Source organism: Labrus mixtus, chromosome 23, assembly GCF_963584025.1.
Source record: "Labrus mixtus chromosome 23, fLabMix1.1, whole genome shotgun sequence".
Lineage (NCBI taxonomy): Eukaryota > Metazoa > Chordata > Actinopteri > Labriformes > Labridae > Labrus > Labrus mixtus.
Window position 1 is genome coordinate 18,625,225 of NC_083634.1, and position 7,882 is coordinate 18,633,106.

Consider the following 7,882-nt stretch of genomic DNA (forward strand, 5'->3'; position numbering starts at 1 on the left):
TCCTCTGATTCACACCCTTGATTAACTGACTATATTCAGTAGTATGCTGCACTTTTTTTCCTAGACTGGTGAAGGGATGACCCTCCCCACTCTGTCTCTAATTGGCTAGTACGCACTAACTAAATAAAAGCCATTGTTTTTAACAGAGGCCATTTATCCTTTGGTGGACGGGCCACTTAAAATAAGAGTATACCCTCTTCTTCAGGCACCACCACACCACTGCCTACCCCTAACTGATGAGTCTTCAGGGTTTGATTCCTGTTCATGAAAATCAGTTTCTATGGAACTGATGCAAATTGATTTGACATTTTTCAGTTGTTTTGTTTAAATAACGAAGATATTCAAGAAGAAAATAGAAATTAAAAAGAAAGTCAACACACGTGTGAACTTCCACATCATAGAAATAAACATTATTTATTTAGCACCTTTAAAACAGATGTTTACCATAGACTGTAAATGACTGCGCTTCAGTTCTCCATCCGTTGTACTGAATTGAAGCCACAACACCTCCTCGACGGGCGCTGACGTAATGCTCTGGTGACTTCATTTGGAGTTTAAGTTTCTCAGGGTCTCGGGGGCCTTGGGGTCTTGTTCATGAGTGACGGTAAGAAGAACCGTGAGATTGACGGTTGACGATTGAGTAATGTGGGCGAAGCTGTTGTGGTGAAGAGGGAGCTGAACCTGAAGGCAAAGCTCATGGTTCTGTCGATCTTAGTTACAAATGTCACATGAGCTGTGGGAAGGGACCAAAAGGAAAAGATTGCAGAGGTTGGCTGGGCCTTAAAGATTGGTGTAGAGACACTGCCCCTTAATATCGAAAGGAGCCAGTTGAGGTGGTTTGGGCATCTGATCAGGGTGCCTCCTGGACGCCTCCCTTTGGAGGTTTTCCTGGCACGCCCAATTGGGAGGAGATCCCGAGGAACACTCAGAATTCCCTGGAGGGATTATATATCCTGTCTGACCTGCAAATGCCTCGGAATCACCCGACGAGACCTCAGATAAGCCGAACAAAATGGATGGATGGATGATGGATGGATGGATGGATGGACGGATGGATGGATTGATTGATGGATGGATGGATTGATTGATTGATGGATGGATGGATTGATTGATGGATGGATGGATGGATGGATGGAGGGATTGATGAATGGAGGGACAGATGGACGGATGGATGGATTGATTGATGGATGGATGATGGATGGATGGATGGATGGATGGATGGATGGATGGATGGACACCATTTGGAGCCAAGACATGCACAGAAGGGAACTTGCCCATCAAGCCACGGAATTGAACCCACCTCCCTTATGCTAACCGCAGCACACTTTAACGTACCCATAACATTTGTACGGTCCACAGCGGAACAGATTCTTGTGTCGGTTTGAAGCAGACACATTTTATCGAGGATTATGGGATGTTTTGCTAAATCTTAGTTGTCTTCATTTGCTTCTGGTTGTAGTTGGAGATAGAGAAGCATGCAATAAAGTTGTGATTGGACATACGTGCAAAAACTGTGTGTTTGGTCACCACAATCCCTCGAATGCATCCAAAAAGAAAATCATTCATTTCTACATTTATGTGCATCTGAGATTCATGTTTCCTCTGACCGACTGCAAAGAGCTCCCAACGGGCCGTCGCGTGTCAGAGCTATAGAGCCCAGATTATGAGAGGATTTACGCGGGGATCCGGGCGTTAATGGCGGTAGGAATGGGTGGGTTAGTATGGATTATGGTATAGTGATATAGAATAAGGAGGAATATGGATTGGAAAGATTAGAGAATATTGAGGAATGGGAGATGGCCAGATTAAACCTGGATTATTTATATGGATGTCATCCTCAGGGCAAGCAACATTTGTCACCATAAATATACAGAAACCCTTACCCTCTATGATGACAACATTATATCACATTACAGATTTGTTTTAATTCCCTTTTTGCAATCCTGCAGTTTGTGCTCTACTGCCAGTAAATTCATCACAGTTTATTAAGCAACTTAATAAAATAAAACTTATTGTAAAAATTGTGCCATATAGGTTCTCTCTGCAAGCATCTTGTTGTGACCATATATGGTGTTTTGTAGAGGAGTACACTGTAAAATATTTCAAATCTTAGCAAGCGTATTTGTCTAATATCTAGTCATAAATATCTCACTCACGCGCTGCAGACCTGCAGACGTTAAAGCCTGTGAGGGTTCAGTGCTTTTAGGATTTAGGGTGGAGTAGTGTTGTAGTCAAGACCAGACTAACTGAGACCAGAGTGCTCGCTTTGCCTGATTTACTCAAATAATTATCCCTCTCTGCAGTGTCTTCAGAGGAGACAGAAATCGGGGCTGAAATGCATATTTTTGTGTATTTGGATGTATATGTGGTAGTTGTGGATCAGCTGGTAGAGTCGGTCCTCTCTCAAGCAGAAGGCTGAGGGTTCAATCCCCAGCTCCTGCAGTAACATGTCTGATATGTATATGCAAGACACTTAACCCCAAGTTGCTCCTGCAGCTTTGTCTGCGGCGTGTGAATGCGTAGGTGTGACCTGCGGTGTAAAGAAAAGTCAGAAAACAATAAGGTGCTATACAAGTCCATTTAAAGTCCATTTATATTGCATTTTGGTGCTTTTGTTTTGAAAGCAGTGATGCATGTTGGCCACATAGAGAGCTTTTGATATGAAGAGAACCTCAAAATAAATCAAAGTTCATATTCAATAATACTGCTTGATAATTAACTGATTTACAAACTTAAACACAAAAACTATTAAGACCAAATCATAAAGAGTACTTGTAATACTTCTGTTAGCTCTCATCATATACAGTATGGAGGTCATAGTTAAAATAGGTGTACTAGTTTGAATGTGAATTTTGAACCTGTGCAGATTTAAACATTTTGTTCACAGCTGAATTTTTAAATAAAGCTGTCTGAGTGTGTTTGTATTGAACTGTCAACAGCAGCAGTCATGTCGCAAAGTGTGCTGCTTCTGAAATAACAGAATGAGAGAGTAACAAAGAGAAGCATGCTTTCCTTTGTGTTTCCTGTGTGTGTGTGTGGTTCAGCTTTGTTGGCTCCGCTCCTTTGTTACAGCACAATAGCAGCAGACGACTTTCTGTAGTGACGTGAGTCGACCAGCAGAGGGCGCCGTGGCATGTTTACTGTCAGAAGAGAAGAGCAGACGAGGGCACGGCACAAAGAAACAAAGTGGAGCTCTAATCGACCGTAAACAGGGAAAACATCCAAGAACACGTGGCAAAAAAGAAGCTGAACAGACATGATTTTCTGACAAATTAAAGACAATTTGAACACTTTTTTTTGTTGGTATTCTGAGACGCACACATGGTCATAGATCCTACCAAGAGGGCACCGAGGCAAAAGCAAACTATGGATTCCCCTCACAGTAAACACCAAGCCCCCTTTGTTCTGAATGAGATGAGTTCTTCTATTACAGAAAGCCTTCTCGCTCCAAATTGAACGCGTGAAAGTAGAAATTTCCAACATTTCCGCACAAAACTGACATAACAGAGGTCCCGAAACTTGATTTTGGTGCAAATTCTCACTTAAATTAGCACAAATCTAAGTTTTAAACCAGTGAAACACATGAAGAATTAAAGAAATAACGTGAAGTTGTGCTTCCAATTTAATAAAATATCTTTTTTTGGGGATTTTACATATCGCTGTGTCTTAATTTACCGAAGAAGTATTTGGATTAGGCCTCTGATTTTAGAGTAAAAAACACGCTAAAGTCAAGTTAATCAAATTAAGTTTAATAAACTTGCAACTGTTGTCTGATTTTGCATGATTGCAATGAAAAAAAGCAGCTAATAAAACCATGATTTTGCATTAATTTGCAGTTCAATTCAACATTAAACTCCCTCGTGTGTCTTTAGACGCAGACAACTCGACATCATCATGCAGGATAAATGAGCCAAAGCCACTGGTACAAAAAATTTGCATCTTTAAGCCTACAAGCTGGTTTCTGGTCTGACTGATACTGGGAATGACTCACACACACTTTTTACACATGCAAACACACACTTTTGCACGCACATGTCTCTTTGTTCTGTCTTGTCTGGCCCTCGGAGTCACACAATACTCATAAACTGCTGCGGACAGTGTCTAGATTCTCATGAAATCATCTTTAAACAGCTTGTTTTACTCAGAGATTTGTTTTTTTTAAATGGCCGCACCTAAATTACTCAATAGAAATGCATGTTAGTGTCATTTTAAATAAAATATAAAAGGATACCTAAGCCTTGCTTTATGATTTCCAGAGGGTTTGGATTCTGCAGAAATTCAAACCTAATCTGAAATGCTCTTACATTAATACTAAAAAGTGAGGCAGAAAAAGGGCAAAAGGTTAAGGGCTACATGAGTTCAGTTGTTCGCTCGGTTAGCACATGAAAGGCGGGAAAGGTTGAGGGGTTCTGACTGGTCTCACGCCAGACGGCCGTTCGCAGGAATCAGGCTTCCTCTGAAAAGCAGCTGATATTTCCCCCGGGAAGAGTTGGGTTGCCTGTCGGCTCGACTGGTAGCTCGACCGTCATTGTGGGAGAGATTGGAGGCTGGTATTCCGGCTGTCACGATGCTGTCCGGTTTTTTCCGTAACAAGAGGTTAAAGAGGGGAAGGACTGAGAGGGGAGCAACAGGCTTGTGGAAGAGGGTTAAAAGGACAATGCTTTGATGTCACAGTTAAAACCTTAATGTGCCAATAAAGCTGACTGAAATATGAGTGTTATGAGGGATTAGTCTGTGCAAAGTTTGGCTAAATCACCACCAAAACATCCAGTGTATCTTTAGACAGGCTAATCTTAAGCTAGTTTTTGGCAAAATCTAAAGACTTACCATCACTTTCTGAAACTGTGCAAGAGAATCGAAACAAATTGCACCAATTTCAGACTAGCTCAGCACAAAGACTGATTCTAGAAGAAGCTAGCTCCGTGGAAAAAAAGCTCAAATATTTCTACACTGCTACATTTTTTGCTAGCAAGCTACCAATCATATCAAAAAGCTGTCTTGGTGCTTGCTTGTAAAGTGACCTTTTGGTCATTTAAAAGCTTACTATGCGACTTCCAGAGCAGATTTTTCCGACCAAAACAAACTCTCTTTATCCCTCAGCTCCCTCAGCTCCCTCCTCCCCTCCGCTCTCCACACTTACCTCGAACCCTCCCTTCTGTTTCTGTTGAGACAGAGAGTGGAAGACAAGGGCCGAAATCATCTAAACCCAAACGTCTGCGATTTTCAAGGAACAATGTGCATCTCAGAGGTGACCCGGTGGTTATCCGTTTGTCTTTTGAGGTGGAAGAAAACACTTTTTCTCCGTTTTGAAGGTCTGTTGGTTCTCCTAAAGTTGTACTCTTGAAATGACACCTGTTATAATAACCCCCTTCACTACTTGTTTTTGTTTAAAAAGAAGCCAAAGACTTGGTAAACTAATTTGGAGATGTGTTTTTTTAAGGCATGAATAGAAGTCAGGGAATATGGCTAACGATTACTAATCTTGAAAAAATACTTTTTGTTTTGATACAAATGGTTTTGCGTCGTTGAAGGCGCCATTAGCAGAGGATAGCTAACTGCTAAGCTGGACTAAACGTATGCAGTTAAAGTCTTTTATCAATTATCTGAGGTTAAATTCATATTGAGTGTAACCCTGACCTTGAAAATAAAAAAGCATTTATCACTACAAAGACCAGAGGAGCTGTAAAGAAAAACTATACTTTATGGACCTTTACTTTGAAATGTGTGTACTTAACTAACTTCCTGTCAAACAAAAGGACAAAAACTATATTTCCGAAACACTCACAGTATTTCTCTCATAGTTGTTTATAAATGATTGGAATGGATATATATGGGGAAAAGGGGATATTTTCCATTATTTGATTGTTTTTGTTTGTTTTTACTTTACCGGGACAGATTCAGACGCAGGAACAGACAGGTGGTCTCTGCGAAGCTCGATTGGTAAAAAACAAGGCACTAACTCAGCCGGGGTGAATGAATGGTGTGATTCCCGCTGGGGCCAGCTGCACTACACATGATCCCACTCATGATACTGAAAGGTGTTTGGGATAAAAGGGGTCGAACAAATTGTTGCATGCAAAGTGTAGTAGAGTCTCGGAAAGCCGAGAGTGGCGTTCTCCGAGGCGCGGAAGAACACAGATACCTCCCTCTGGGCAAAAAGGGGGGGAGTCGCGTCCTCAATTACTCCATCGAAGGTTCCCATGGAGAACAAAGCTGGGGCCCGAAATCTTGGCTCAAACACACATGCATGCTCTCTTAATAAGAGGCCAGCTAGTGCCACATGTAGCTTGCCTTCTCTAAGATTTAAGGAAGTCCAAGTGAGGTCGATGGCAGATGCCGTAGAAGGCGTGTTGTAAACAAACCTGGATTTGATCTGGATTCACATCTTGTGCCAGAGAAGGGTTTGGTTTTAGCTTAAGGCACAGAGGATGTAGGCCGTGTGAGGTCAGCGCGGCTGGCCTGACCCTCGCTGACACTGTGGTTGGCCAGTGCCCAAACTCACCAGTGGATTCTCACATGACCGGAGCAGCAATGTGTTTTAGTAAACCTCAGGCCCTGCAGGCAAGAGGAACAACGTTTAGGGAGCTGTTAGTGTCCTCTGTATATGGGGGGGAAATATCTAAGGACACTGAAGAGATGGTAGAAAATGTAGAATGCAGGATAAATAAATAGGCAGACTTTAGTAATTGTGGCTTTTTTTCTGCATTCATCCAAATATTTGTTTTTATTGTTTTGCATAAGTAGGTCTTCTGGCACAACAACGGTTAGATAATACAAAGTGATGGACGGCTAGGGATTAACCTCGACATGATTTGGCTATTTATGTGGCCTATGTGGAGTAAATAAGCTAAAATACTGTAGAAAGACTGTATTCTTCTACACTTTTCAGCACCTGCACAAATACTTTTCCAAGGTTTTTTTTTTTTAAAATGGTTAAAGTAGCACAAGTTAAGGAGTGCACATGGCTGGCTTTCCTGTGATAACAAGTACATTTCTCAAAATGAAAAACCATTAGCCATCGAGATAACGAGACAAATAGGTCAAGATCTTGAGAAAACAATCGAAATGTAGGCCTACTCATTATCGCCTCCAAACAATAGTAAAACAAGATGTAAGGATGTTTGTCCTCTTAGGGCTTCCGTAGAATTGTATAAAAGTATTGTACAGTAACAAGTGTAAAAAAAACAACTCCATATTACTCAATTAGGTCTACTTTAAACACAATTTAAATGTTGCATTTGGAGTCATAAAAACCCACCTTTTTAGCTTTTAGTTTCGTTAGTTGCTTAGTTGATGACATTTGTTTTTATTTGTTTTTTTTTCCTGTAGCACTTTGAGATTTTTTTGCAAAAATGTAAAGTGCATTACAAATTAAATGTATTATTATTATTATTATTATTATTCATTATAACTATCTTATAGTATTTTTAAAGTGACCATAGTACATTTTTCACTCACTCAGACTGCGTGTCTCATATGAAAAAATATTACCAGAGCAGCTTGTATGTACTGTTGACAAATAAATATAGGCTAGACAAAAAAAAAATCATAAAATAATATAACATTTTTACAGTCAATTAAGCCCACCTGACATTATTGTACTTATTTACAGCGCTTCTGTAAATGTTTTCCTTAAATTTATGAGGGCCATTAAATGTTTCATAACTAAAGTGGGTCACAGGTTTTGTAATATATTTGTTATTTTGCGATTTTAAATTAATTTCAGTTTAGTGGCTAGTATACAATTTCCCTTGGGTTTAAAATAAATGCGAATAAAAAGGTCTTTAAAATAAATAAATAAGAATACAGTATTGCTCTGAAGACTCTGGTGTGTCACTTTAGTTCGTCTGCAGGTCTGAGATCGGTTTCCCGCGTCTCAACA